This window comes from Heteronotia binoei, chromosome 15, assembly GCF_032191835.1.
Source record: "Heteronotia binoei isolate CCM8104 ecotype False Entrance Well chromosome 15, APGP_CSIRO_Hbin_v1, whole genome shotgun sequence".
NCBI lineage: Eukaryota > Metazoa > Chordata > Lepidosauria > Squamata > Gekkonidae > Heteronotia > Heteronotia binoei.
This window is the reverse complement of record NC_083237.1, coordinates 31,730,028-31,745,143: the sequence shown is the minus strand read 5'-3', so window position 1 is coordinate 31,745,143 and position 15,116 is coordinate 31,730,028.

Below are 15,116 nucleotides of genomic sequence, written 5' to 3'. Positions count from 1 at the left end.
CAAATATTTTGCTCAATTTGGCTCCAGAGTGTGGAATGGGGGAGAGGGGGCTCCAACTTTCCATCCTGTGCCATTTTCCCCAAGCCAAAATGACTGCAGGTGGACTGGTTTGCCTTATTAAGGTTGCAAACTCTGTGTTGGGAAATACCTGGAGATTTTGGGGGTGGAGCTTGAGGAGGGAGGGGAGAGACCTCAGCAGAGATCAATTTCTCACTAGGCTTGTTCCAGTCTCAGAATCTTTTTCTTCCAGCACTTCTGTCTGATTTTGCACAAGCTGCCACCAGGCTGCAACTTGTCTCACCTCTTTCCTGCGGCAAGCAGAAACCAGTGTTCAGAGAACATAAGAACATAAGAGAAGCCATGTTGGATCAGGCCCATCCAGTCCAACACTCTGTGTCACACAGTGGCAAAAAATTTTATATATACACACACACTGTGGCTAATAGCCACTGATGGACCTGTGCTCCATATTTTTATCTAAACCCCTCTTGAAGGTGGCTATACTTGTGGCCACCACCACCTCCTGTGGCAGTGAATTCCACATGTTAATCACCCTTTTGATGAAGAAGTACTTCCTTTTATCCGTTTTAACCTGCCTACTCAGCAATTTCATCGAATGCCCACGAGTTCTTGTATTGTGAGAAAGGGAGAAAAGTACTTCTTTCTCTACTTTCTCCATCCCATGCATTATCTTGTAAACCTCTATCATGTCACCCCGCAGTCGACGTTTCTCCAAGCTAAAGAGTCCCAAGCATTTCAACCTTTCTTCATAGGGAAAGTGCTTCAGCCCTTTAATCATTCTAGTTGCCCTTCTCTGGATTTTCTCCAATGCTATAATATCCTTTTGAGGAGCGGCGACCAGAACTGCACACAGTACTCCAAATGAGACCGCACCATCGATTTATACAGGGGCATTATGATACTGGCTGATTTGTTTTCAATTCCCTTCCTAATAATTCCCAGCATGGCGTTGGCCTTTTTTATTGCAAACGCACACTGTCTTGACATTTTCAGTGAGTTATCTACCACGACCCCAAGATCTCTCTCTTGGTCAATCTCTGCCAGTTCACACCCCATCAACTTGTATTTGTAGCTGGGATTCTTGGCCCCAATGTGCATTACTTTGCACTTGGCGACATTGAACCGCATCTGCCATGTTGACGCCCACTCACCTAGCCTCAACAGATCCCTTTGGAGTTCCTCACAATCCTCTCTGGTTCTCACCACCTTGAACAATTTAGTGTCATCCGCAAACTTGGCCACTTCACTGCTCACTCCCAACTCTAAATCATTTATGAACAAGTTAAAGAGCATGGGATCCAGTACCGAGCCCTTTGGCACCCCACTGCTTACCGTCCTCCGCTGCAAAGACTGCCCACTTATACTCACTCTCTGCTTCCTATTACTCAGCCAGTTTTTGATCCACAAGAGGACCTGTCCTAGCACTCCATGACTCTCAAGCTTTCTAAGGAGCCTTTGATGAGGAACTTTATCAAAAGCTTTCTGGAAGTCAAGGTAAACAACATCTATCGGGTGTCCACATGTTTGTTCACCCCCTCAAAGAAATGTAACTGGTTAGTGAGGCAAGATCTTCCCTTGCAGAACCCACGCTGAGTCTTCCTCAATAACCTGTGTCCATCAATGTGCCTACTCATTCTGTCCTTGATAATGGTTTCTACCAAGTTTCCTGGTATTGAAGTCAGACTGACTGGCCTGTAATTTCCCGGATCTCCTCTGGAACCCTTGCTTGCTGCAGGGAAGAGGCAGGGCAAGTCACAGCCCCTCAGCAGCTTGTGCAAAATCAGACAGAAATGCTGTGGGGGTGGGGGTGGGAAGGGCTCTAAGACAGGAACAAGCCTAATGAGAAATCCATCACTGTCTAATGCCATAGAGTCCACACTCCAAAGCAGCTCTTGCATCCAGGTGAACAGATCTTGGTCATCTGGAGGTCAGTTGTGAAACAAGAGGTCCCCAGATGCCACCCATAAGCTGGCAATTCTGTTGGCTCCACATACAGCGGCTGAAATGCTACTCAGAGTTACCAACTCTGGTTTCAGGAAATCCTGGTGATTTAGGTGGTGCCTGGGGAGAGCGGAGTCTGGGGAGAGGAGGAAAGCAAACAGAAATTGCCTGCTAAACCTGTAACTATTGAATGTGTGGTCATCCATTGTTAGAGCCAGAGTCCTGCATTAAAATTCCTCTTCTACTATGAAGCGCACAATGTAATCTTGGGTCACTCTTTCACAGTCTAACCATCCTCTCTGGAGCTGTGGTCAGGATAAAGTGGAACAGTCAATTATACTCAGATTTGACTTGGAGATGATATCAGATTCCATTTTTGCAGCACCATTTTTTTCCCCATACATAAAGCAGCTATTTGGGATTCTGATTCAGACTGGGATCACAAGTGAAAGCAGGGATTCTCTCTTTTCCTCCCTGTGCAACTCTCCCAGCCTGAAACTGTCCTATACAGAGGTACTCTTGGTCCCCCTGGAATAAACAGAGTGTTGGTTTTTTTTGCTTCAGCAAGGCAAACAGTTTGTGGGGGTACTTCAGGTCAGTAAAATGTACTGGGCAAAAAAATTACCCCTCCCCTTCTATGTATCAGAGTGAAATTCTCAAAAGAAATTCCATCCAGGTTCCAGCTTCTAATTACTGAGGAAGAAAGTGTGGGATTCCCAACCATACAACTCCCAGTGCCTTGTCTAACTGGACCTGCTAAAAAGAAACCTTTTCCTCTGTTTTAAGGTGTGTTTCAACTAGCAAAAGTTCAGGAAACACAGGTCTCACTTTTTCCAAAATGAAATGAGTGCCTGGGTGGTGGGAATCTATTTATTCGCTTAAAATAATGCATCAACATGCCATTTATTTATTTATTATTGTACTCAAATAGCACCTAAATGTTATTTTAACCTAATGTTTTTGTATTGTTGTTTTTATCATGAATTGAGAACCGCCCTGAGCCTGCTTTGGCACAGGATATAAATCAAATAAACTCACTATTTTTCTTTCACTTCCAAGGCTGTTTCCACACAGCATTGTTTCTCCACTTTGGTGTCCAAACTGGAGTGCATTTTTGGAACATTATGCTCAAATTATAAGTACTTTCCCCATCCTTCGTGCACTCTTTCCCAAATCTGCTTTGCTATGTTTCTTTTAGAAAAAGCTCAGTCTAAGTGCATTATCACACCTGGCAGGACAGGAAGATGTGCATTTTCAAAGATCCCACCAACACTGGCACCACTGTCCCTTCTTCCAGCCCTTTACAGCTGCCATTTTCCAACCCCCACACTCACTGACAGTCTTTTGTGGGCTTTTCACCCCTCAGAAATTGTTATTTTATTATACTGTACCTTTAGTGTTAAAATGTCATAGTGCTATACCTTTTGCCAACCTGAACAAACAGACCTCAGAAAGCCCTCTGGTGTCACAACAGGGGGGGATTGCAAGAGAAATAGTAGCTGATGGGGGAAAGTGCAGTCTCTAGCCAGTGTGCATGCCTTTGCATTCACAGCAGGGGTAGGGTTGCCAGCTCTGGGTTAGGAAATACCTGGAGATTTGGAGGTGAAGCCTGGAGAGGGTGGGGTTTGGGGAGGGGAGGGACCCATTTTCTCTAGGGGACCTGATCTTGGTTATCTGGAGATCAATTGTAATAGTGGGAGACCTCCAGGTACTACCTGGAGGTTAGCAACTCTAGAGCAGAGAGGCAAAATAAAGAATCTTCTCCATGTGGATGCAGCCCAAAACACACTGAGAACACCACTGAGGAGTTAATACAATATGACTGGATCCAAAGATGTAATTTGCTGAGTTTCCTATATACATTGCACATTTTTTGAAACGGGTATTCGAGTATGACTGTATTAGTCTTTATAGAAAAACATAAAAGTCTGATTTTTGAATTGCTGAAAAGAGAGCATGGCTCCCTCACTGTTATATTTAAATAAGGGTTATTTTCTTCATCCCAATGGGACCACCAGCACTGACCAGTGAATGTGGAAGTGCACGACCATCCAATCCATCTCATGTTGGGAAACCCAAAAGCTTGTGTTGCACCAAGCAGATGCCCTTGACTGTAAATTTGCACATAATATCCAGTGCCAGCATGTACACTTAGAGAAAACCTTAGCAATTCCCCTACTTTATTCTCAGAGCAATGACCCAGTAAGGTAGTCAGACTGCAGAAAGAATGCTAATGCTGCAACTGTGACATGCCCCGGACCAGCCAATAGGCTCAAGGCCTTTCTGTCTGTCTACAATTAAACAGCACATTGATTCCACTCAAAAAAAATGACTGTCAGGAAACAGAACTGGCTGTTTAGCTCCACAGGCTGCAAAACAAGAGCAAATATATACAAACCAGAAGAGATAGAGTTATACCCTTCTAAATCCACCAATTTGAATGGACTGAGAAGCATATAATTCCACTCAGATTTGCACTGGTAGGAGCCTCTCTAGAATTTACAGGCTGTTCCCCCTTTCACACCCCCTTGATGGCCTTTGCTATAAGCCAAGTCAACAGGCCTCAGATTCAGTGGGAGCTAACAGGAGTACAGCTCCTGAATCTTTATGAGGGTTCCCCCTCCTCTTCCCCACCTACCTTGTCCATTGAATAGTAGGTGCAGCTGCATAACAATCCTTGGATTAGGAAAGCGGGCAGTGAGCCAGTCACCAGGGGCTTTGCCACACCACCACCAGCCCTCATTAACCCCCGGAGAAGCCCATGCCACCCTTTTCCCACTTCTTATGTGATTTTGGGTGGTGGGTGGCTTGCTGGCCTTTTGACGGGGGAGGGCAGCACAGGAGAGCCCCAGGCGAGTGAGACTTGCTTGGGCTGGCTGGATCTCTAGCCAGCCCAAGCAGGCCTCGCTTGCCCTGGGCTCTCCTTTCTTGCATTGGGTTGCTTTTGGCTGAGAGGGCATATGCTAATGAGCTATGCTGATGAGCTCCACCACCTATTTTTCTACAAAACGATCCCTGCACGTCAATAATACTAAGCAAGTGAACTGACATTTTCATGCATACAGAGAGCAAATTAAAAGCAAAAATGTTTACAAAATAGTATTTGTGACCAGGCCCAAAGCTACAGGCCCAAATTTCCTTGTTCTCCCAATAAGGTAAGTTCCCAATAAGGTAAGTTAAGGTAAGGTAAGTTGACCCTCCAGAAGGGAGCCACTTAAACAAACAGCATTTAAAGAGGACTGTATATTTAAATATACAGTGCAGGGCAGGAGAGACAGGCACAAATATATATATAAATATAAATATCATGAAGATAGAATGCCAGCAGGGGGTTGCGGGCTTTCCAGTGTTTTGCACTGTGTCACATGTATGACTATCTGCCCAAAGGACAGAAGTCTTGGGGGTGTGCTCGATGCAAGGAGCTCCTGGTCTTCAGGGAACGAGTTCGTACCCTGGAGGCTGAGGTGACTGCCCTGGAGAAGCAGAGATGGTCAGACACTTGGGGAAGACTCTCGGGGGCGTATTAGATGAGCCCCGCTGTGAACGTAGCAGCCCCGTTGCTGCCAGAGAGCGTGAGGGTCGAGAGGGAACAGGGCACCGTGCTGAGGATAAGGGGAATGCGCCCTCAGAAGGGATCTCTTCTTCAGTTGGTGAGCGGGAATCGTTTCGTGCCAAGGAACCATCCCTGAGCAGGGGGGGAGGGGGGATTTTGGTAGTTGGTGATTCGATCCTTAGGCAAGTAGACAGCTGGGTGGCGAAACTGACCATATGGTGACTTGCCTGCCTGGTGCGAAGGTAGCGGACATTACGCATGTAGTAGATAGGCTGAAAGACAGTGCTGGGGAGGAGCCTGTGGTCGTGGTGCATGTTGGCACCAACGATGTGGGGAAATGCAGTCGTGAGGTCCTGGAGGAAAAATTTAGGCTGCTAGGTGGGAGACTTAAGGCCAGGACCTCCAAGGTAGCCTTCTCGGAAGTCCTACCTGTTCCACGTGCAGGGCAGGAGAGACAGGCACAAATTAGAAGCCTCAATGTGTGGATGAGATGATGGTGTAAGGAGGAAGGGTTTAAGTTTGTTAGGCACTGGGATGCTTTCTGGAACAAGCAGGAGCTGTGCAAAAGAGACGGTCTCCACTTGTCCCCGGATGGAACCAGGCTGCTGGCGCTTAAAATGAAATAGGTGGCAGAGCAGTTTTTAAACTAAATCTTGGGGGAAAGCCGACAGGAGATGAAATGTCTCTGGTTCGGGAGGACTCGTCTCAAAGAGATGAAGGGTTGGCTGCTATTTTTCTACCGGGTAACGGACCAGAGTTGTCCACTGTGAAGGTAACAAACAGTATGGACTGTCTGCCAGAGTCTCAAGGCGGCAGGAGGAAGGTGGCGGGCCTAGCTTGCCTGGGAAATTATAGATGTTTGTATGCAAATGCTAGAAGTGTTCGAAGTAAAATTGGTGAATTGGAATGTTTAGTGTGGGGAGAAAACATAGACATTGTGGAAATTTCAGAAACTTGGTGGAATGAGGAGAATCAGTGGGACACGGTGATTCCTGGATATTATTGGAAGGATAGGGAGGGAAGGGTTGGAGGTGGGGTGGCTCTGTATGTCAGAGAGGATATACGGTCCAGTAAGACTGAGATCAGAGAATTAGATTCACTTTTAGAAATGCTTTAGGTTGAAATAGAGGGCCCAAAAGGAAATTTAACTATAGGAGTTTGTTATCGCCCACCAAATCAAAAGAGAGAAGACGATTATAATATGATGGAAGGCTTAAAGATAGCGGCTAAACATAAAAACTGTGTCATAATAGGTGATTTTAACTACCCACAGATTGATTGGGTCAATATGTTTTCTGGTCGAGAGAAAGAGATTGAGTTTCTTGATGCTCTCAATGACTGTGCTATGGAGCAGATGGTCTCAGAACCTACCAGGGGTGGGGCGATCCTGGATTTGGTCCTAAGTAATGCCCAAGACTTGGTGAGAGATGTAAAAGTGATTGCGCCACTTGGGAGCAGTGACCATAATGTTATTGATTTCACCGTTTGTATAAATAGGGAGTTGTCCAAAAAGACCGCCACAACCACCTTTAACTTTAAAAGGGGTAAATACACTGAGATGAGGAGGCATGTGAGGAGGAAACTGAAAGAAAAGGTACATACAGTCAAAACCCTTGGGGAAGCTTGGACACTATTTAAAACTATAATCCTAGAAGCTCAGATAAAATACATACCACAAGTTAGGAAAGGCACAAACAGGCATAAGAAAAGGCCTGCATGGTTAACTAACAAAGTAATGGAAGCTGTAAAAGGTAAGAAGGACTCCTTTAAGCGGTGGAAAACCAGTCCAAGTGAGATTAGTAAAAGGGAACACAGGCAGTGGCAAATCAAATGCAAGACTGTTATCAGGCAGGCAAAAAGGGACTGTGAGGAGCATATTGCAAAAAACATAAAGACCAACAATAAAACTTTCTTCAAATATATTAGAAGTAGGAAACCAGCCAGGGAGGCAGTGGGGCCCTTGGATGACCATGGGGTAAAAGGATTACTGAAGGAGGATAGGGAAATGGCTGAGAAGCTAAATGAATTTTTTGCCTCCGTCTTCACTGTGGAAGACGAGAACTTTTTGCCTGCCCCAGAACCACTAATTTTGGAAGGGGTGTTGAAAGACCTGAGTCAGATTGAGGTGACAAAAGAGGAGGTCCTACAACTGATAGACAAATTAAAAACTAATAAGTCACCGGGTCCGGATGGCATACATCCGAGAGTTCTGAAAGAACTCAAAGTTGAACTTGTGGATCTTCTAACAAAAATCTGTAATCTTTCATTGAAATCTGCCTCCGTTCCTGAGGACTGGAAGGTAGCAAATGTCACCCCCATCTTTAAAAAGGGTTCCAGAGGAGATCTGGGAAATTACAGGCCAGTCAGTCTGTCTTCAATACCGGAAAAGTTGGTAGAAACCATTATCAAGGACAGAATGGGTAGGCACATTGATGAACAGGGGTTATTGAGGAAGACTCAGCATGGGTTCTGTAAGGGAAGATCTTGGCTCACTAACCTGTTACATTTCATTGAGGGGGTGAACAAACATGTGGACAAAGGAGACCCGATAGATGTTGTTTACCTTGACTTCCAGAAAGCTTTTGATAAAGTTCCTCATCAAAGGCTCCTTAGAAAGCTTCAGATTCATTGAGTAAAAGGACAGGCCCACTTGTGGATCAAAAACTGGCTGAGTAATAGGAAGCAGAGAGTGAGTATAAATGGGCAGTCTTCGCAGTGGAGGACGGTAAGCAGTGGGGTGCCGTAGGGCTCGGTACTGGGTCCCATGCTCTTTAACTTGTTCATAAATGATTTAGAGTTGGGAGTGAGCAGTGAAGTGGCCAAGTTTGCGGATGACACTAAATTGTTCAGGGTGGTGAAAAGCAGAGAGGATTGTGAGGAACTCCAAAGGGATCTGTTGAGGCTGGGTGAGTGGGCGTCAACGTGGCAGATGCGGTTCAATGTGGCCAAGTGCAAAGTAATGCACATTGGGGCCAAGAATCCCAGCTACAAATACAAGTTGATGGGGTGTGAACTGGCAGAGTCTGACCAAGAGAGAGATCTTGGGGTCGTGGTAGATAACTCACTGAAAATGTCAAGACAGTGTGCGTTTGCAATAAAAAAGGCCAACGCCATGCTGGGAATTATTAGGAAGGGAATTGAAAACAAATCAGCCAGTATCATAATGCCCCTGTATAAATCGATGGTGCAGTCTCATTTGAAGTACTGTGTGCAGTTCTGGTCGCCGCACCTCAAAAAGGATATTATAGCATTGGAGAAAGTCCAGAAAAGGGCAACTAGAATTATTAAAGGGCTGGAACACTTTCCCTATGAATAAAGGTTGAAACGCTTGGGACTCTTTAGCTTGGAGAAACATCGACTGCGGGGTAACATGATAGAGGTTTACAAGATAATGCATGGGATGGAGAAAGTAGAGAAAGAAGTACTTTTCTCCCTTTCTCACAATACAAGAACTCGTGGGCTTTCCATGAAATTGCTGACAGGTTAAAACGGATAAAGGGAAGTACTTCTTCACCCAAAGGGTGATTAACATGTGGAATTCACTGCCACAGGAGGTGGTGGTGGCCACAAGTATAGCCACCTTCAAGAGGGGTTTAGATAAAAATATGGAGCACAGGTCCATCAGTGGCTATTAGCCACAGTGTGTGTGTATATATAAAATTTTTTGCCACTGTGTGACACAGAGTGTTGGACTGGATGGGCCTGATCCAACATGGCTTCTCTTATGTTCTTATGTACAGGGGGCCTGTGGGGGGCCCTTCCTCCAACTTCCTGTTGGGTGCCCCAACTCAGGTGCCTTGACCTTTTATCCCTCCCCCCCACCCGCTACCATGGGGATGAAAGTTGAGAGGCTGGGAGCCATCTCCTCCTTTCCCTTATGATTTAAATTGCACCTGGGGGGGGGGTACCCAGGAGCAACTGCTGCCCCTCGTGCCATTTAAAGGGCTCTCAAGTGTTACAGGAGGGCAGGAGGAATGGTCAGGCACCCTGAGTTGGGTGCCCTGAGTCATAGCAGCAGCCAAGGGAGGGGAGCCACTAAGTACCCCCTGATTTTTTTACATTTTTTAAAATCCTGCTTAAGGGCCTGTTTGTGATGCTTTAAACTGGAACTGTCAGTGCCCTGACCTGATTCAACCAATCTCAGAAACTAAGTAGGGTCGACTCTGGAGAGTACTTGGATGCAAGACCTCCTTAGAATACCAGAGCTGGGAGGAAGGAGCAAGCTTTATTTGGCCTCCTCTCAGCAGCCCCTTGGTGCAGAGTGGTAAAGCAGCAGTACTGCAGTACTGTGGTCTGAACTCTGCTCAACAACCTGATTCAGGTAGCCGGCCCAAGGTTGACTCAACCTTCCATCCTTCCAAGGTCAGTAAAATGAGTATCCAGCTTGCTGGGGGGCGGGGAGTGTAAAAGACTTGGGGAAGGCAATGGCAAACCACCCCATAAAAATCTGCCATGAAAACATTGTGAAATCAACGTCACCCCAGAGTTGGAAATGACTGGTGCTTGCACAGGGGACCTTTCTTTTCCTTCCTGAATATCTTCCATATCCCAGTAGGGGTCAGTCCCCAGAGTTTGCCATGACTTCAAGGTGCACGAACACTCTCACATGAACATGAACATACAAAAATATCAAAAATAAAATAAAGTGAACATGTCAGTTATAGTCATCATAAAGCATCATTAATCCATGTGCTACTATTGATGTCATTGATGAGGCAGAGACAGAGGTCATGCAAAGCGTTCCATTTTTTCTGTGTTCCAGTAAAAAGTAAGCCCTTTGGATGCAGAAAGTTCACCTGCAGAGTTCTACATGGTACCTAGTTCAGCAGTGGCACAAAATGAAGAGCTCAACACCAAGTAGGTTTTGCAAGCCTGCTTATCTGGGATTGGCAACGTGCTCCAGGATTTGATCAAGCACACTTCACTCTGGCAAATTGTTCCTCTTATCTTAATTGGCAATAACTTTGTTTAGGAAACTTCCATGCCAAAGCAAACTTGAGATGAAACTGAGCATGAGGCCAAGAAAAGGAGGCAGTAGACAGGATGCCAAAGTGCTCAGAAGGCTGATCTGCCTTAACTGTTGCAGAGAATCATACGGCCTAAGCAGGGGGTTCTTCATCTGCAACCACAAGGCAGCACCCGTGCACTAGGGTTACCAATCCCAGTTGGAGGCAGAGGATCCCCCAGTTCAGAGGCCCTCCCCCTGCTTCAGGGTCATCAGAAAGTGATGGAGGGAGTGAAATGTCTGCTGGGCACTTCATTTCCATTATATAATGGAAATTGATCTGTGGGTATTGGCGGCTCTGGGGGCTGTTTTTTTAAAGTACCGGCATCAAATTTTCAGCATAGCATCTTGTGCCTCTCCTCAAAACACCCCTCAAGTTTCAAAAAGATTGGATCGGGGTCCAATTCTATGAGCCTCAAAAGAAGGTGCCCCATCCTCCATTATTCCCAATGAAGGAAAGGCATTTAAAAGGAGCATGGTCCTTTTAAATGTGATTGTGCCTGGTATTTCCCAATCAGGTAGTTTTTTCAACCAAGATTGGTTCCTACAATTCATAAAGGCTAACTCCAGCCATCCGTGGGGGATTAAGGGGTTGGATAGAATTGGGGAGTGGATTCAAGGAAATAATATTATTACTAAGAAACAAGCAGAAGGGAAATTAGGAGCTAGCATCAATTGGTATCAATACCTTCAAGTTCAGAAGTTAATCCACTCTCTTCAGAGGAAAGAAACTATTAGATATGAATTGACGCTATTTGAGGTCCTTCTTAAAGAAGGGGTAAAAGGCGAGAAAGGTCTGCTCTCTAAAATATATCATTATTAAATTGACTCTCTTCGCTGGAATCCACCTTCTTATATTAGCTGTTGGAATGTAATGATACCTCAAAGGCTAGATGAAAGTGATTGGGAAATAATCTTCCATCAAGGCTAAAAGCATTGGTATCCAACTCCAATTTTTTTTTAAAAAATGTATTCACTGTTGTATTTAAACCTTGTCACGATGAGTATAATCTCTAGGGTCTCAAGCCCAGATTGTTGGAGGAATTATAAAAGTAAAGGCTCCGTCCCTGTAACATATGTGGTGGGAATATAGGGACATTCTGTCAAGTCTGCTCCTAACTCTGGTCAAGCCTGCACCCAATCACTGGTTCAGGAGAAAAGCATCCTGGGTAAAGCCATACTGTATTCCATTGCTGCTAGCGTGAACTCTCCTCACCCCCCTACTTTCCTTTGTTATGTAGCCTTGCTTTGAAATGGGAATATGTGAACAGTTTTATCGTGCCTTCTCAGGCTTGGCACTGGGGGAGGTTGGAGCCAAGAGACGCTCAAGGCCAAACCAGGCCTGAGAAAGAAATTGTAACATCAATGTGTGAATGTGCCCTGCATAGTACCCCTCCCTCAAGAATCCCTTTGAAGTGTACCTTATGTGATTGCATTCTACTGTATGATCTTTAGTCTTTCAATTTTACTGTAGTCGAGAGCCATGATATCAATAAACTAGATACTTTGTTTCAACGAAGACTCATTATTGAATCTGCCGACTTGACACATTCCCACCACATATGTTACAGGGAGCCTTTACTTTTATAATTCCTCCAGTTTCAAATTTTTGGAATAAAGTATATTCAACCTATCAATTCTGGTAGACTTTAGACTTCTTTTATTTGATATCTGACCGGATAAATTGGTGAGTAAAGATCAAAAATCTTTAATCTCAACAATGTTAGCAATAGCTCACATGACAATCGCTAAAAATTGGAAACTCCCACACACCCCTACAATTGAAATGTGGTATGATAAATTATGGGACCAGGATGTAATGGGAAATACAATGGATAATTCTTTTTTCCGATGATACTGATTTGGCTATAGATTATGATCTACTTTGGGCCCTGATTTTGGAATTCTTTGGGGAAATTTTTTTTTTTTGCCTAATAGAATGGATTATAGGCTATTTTGAATTCTTAATATAGCATATTATGTACTGTTTTTGTAAATTGTTTGTTATATGCATCCAATGGTTTAAATTAGATCTTTGTATGTTAGATTTATTTATTATCTATTTTCCCTATGCTCCCTTTGTATTGGATTAGGATTTGTATCAATCTCTTTTTTCACTGTGCTCCTGAATCTCTTATTTCTTTGGGTTTTTTTCTGTAAAATTCTTTATGAATTCAAAGAACCGTTTTCCAATTTTTTAAAAAATTCCTCCATTCTTTCCAGTGAAAGGAAGGAATTTAAAAGGTTCCTTTAAATGTAATGGAGTTCAGTCACGCTTGTCACAAGCTGGCTCCACCCCCAAAGTCTCCTGGCTTCACCCTTAAAGTCCCCAGATATTTCTTAAGTCAGACCTGGCAACCCTCCAGTGCACAGATAGAGCTCTTTTAAGGTGCAAGTGAATGGAGATCCTGCCACCTGTGGGAGCTGGGTGTGCACCGTGATGAATCACAGCTCATGAGGTCAAGTGGTTCTTTTGCAAAGAAAATCTGGAAGGTTTTTTTTAAAACAAATCTGATAGTAAAGCATGATAAGCTGCCCTTAAGAGCAAGCCTCGCCACCTAGTTATCTGCAGAAGCAAATACAGTCTACCACCTAGAGTAACCCATTCTGGATTGGGAAATTCCTGGAGATTTGTGGGTGGAGTCCGGAGAAGGTGAGGTTTGAGGAGAGGAGGGACCTCAGCAGAGGACAATGACATAGAGTTCACCTTCCAAAACAGCCATTTACCCCATGGGGACTGATGTCTATGGCATGAAGATTAATCAGAATTTCAGGAGATCTCCAGCCATCACCAGGAGGTGGGCAGTCCCAGGCCTTTTTTTGTTTAAAAAAAAAAAAGCCCAGCAGGGAGTCATTTGCATATTAGGCCACACCCTCTGGTGTCACCATTGTTTCATACAGGGCTTTTTTGTAGGAAAAGCCCAGCAGGACCTCATTTGCATATTAGGCCACACCCCCTGAAACCAAGCCAGCCAGAACTATGTTCTTGCTTGAAAAAAGCCCTGGGCAACATTAGTGTAGTGCTATAGATTCCATTCTCCAAAGCAGCTATTTTCTTCAGGGCAACTGATCTCTGTCATCTACAGCAAATGTGGTGGCTCCATCTAGGGTTTTATATATCTCTTTTTTGCTGTCCAGGGCAAGCAGCTGCCTGTTGGCTCCCACCACCCCACTCTCACAGAGAAACGTGCCATTTTTGCAAATAAATGCCCTGTTTCCCAATTCAGTCAAAAGAAAATGCACATTAAAGCAACCAGACTTCATTTTCTAATCTCCTGCTTAAAACTTGTCAGATATGTCTGGCTGAAACAAAGGTTCAGATCTAAAATGAGACATATATAAAATTTCCAAAGTAAGACTGTGGTTTGTATGCAGAAAGTCCCAAATGCAGTCCCTGGCATCTCCAGTTAAAAGGATCAGGTAGCAAGTAATGTGAAAAAGCTCAGCCTCAAACCCTGGAGAGCTGCTGCCAGTCAGAGTAGACAATATCGGGCTTGTTAGACCAAGTTGTCTGACTTGGTCCTATTACACATGCACAGTTTACTGCAGAGAATCCAAGCAGTCAAGTTTTTAAGCTTCACTTCTGCCTTACAGATCATTCTTTTTTCTCTGGTGTATTTTTTCTGCAGCTATAACCAAAAAGAAAAAAAAAAGCAATCTTTTTCAATTGGGGGTAAGAACATCACTTGTGACATGGAGGGGTGGCATCCAAAAATGTTTTTTTAAGCATTTATGCAATTGCCCTATCATAACCATGCAAATTCTTGTTATTTCCTAAAAAGGAACTTGGAGGCATTTCCCCACTTGCTGGATCCAAAGTATCTAAATCTAGTTCACTGTGAGAATGAAGAGTGAGCTCATGGCCAAAGTACTCTGGAAGCTTTCTGGATATTTTGGGATACTCAACTGGCTGGGTTAAAGCTTTCTTTCTATTTCTCCTATAGTCAACAACTGAACACTGGTGGCAGCCATGGTGCTCACCGCTGGGTTTGATTGGTGGCACATGACCAGATGCAGGTCTTTTATTCCCTCCTCTCTCTTCCCTCTGTCCCCATTTTTAGAGCTTGCAAAGAGGCTTTTTGGAGAGCTGCCAGAGAAGCATGTTTTCCCCTCCAATTATTCTAGACTAGTGATAGTCTCATATCACTAGACTCATGCCACTTGCAAAACAAAAAAAAAATTGTGAAACAGCAAGGGAAAAAGTAATCAGTGGAGCTTGCACACTGAGTGCCCATCAGAAGGTGCACAGTGGGTGGAATGACCTGATGTGGGTGGGAGAGTGACCTTCAAGAGGCAGCAAAAAAAAAAAAGGGGGGGGGGTCCCAAGGGAATCTGTATGCTTTTGAATTAGCTTCAGCTCGGAAGTGAACCAAGGGGAAAATCTACACAAAACCACTCTCAGAAAACCCAGAGAAACAGCAACCAGAAAGCAAACTGAGTACTGAAGGAGGGAGGGGGGATGAATGCAGAATGAAAAAGAAAACCCAACAGAAATGCACAGCAAAAGTGAAGGAAAACATCTGCATAATAGCCCTTGGTATTAGACATCTTCATGTATTTAAATGTTTAATTGATTCTTCAAGCAGCTGCATTTGA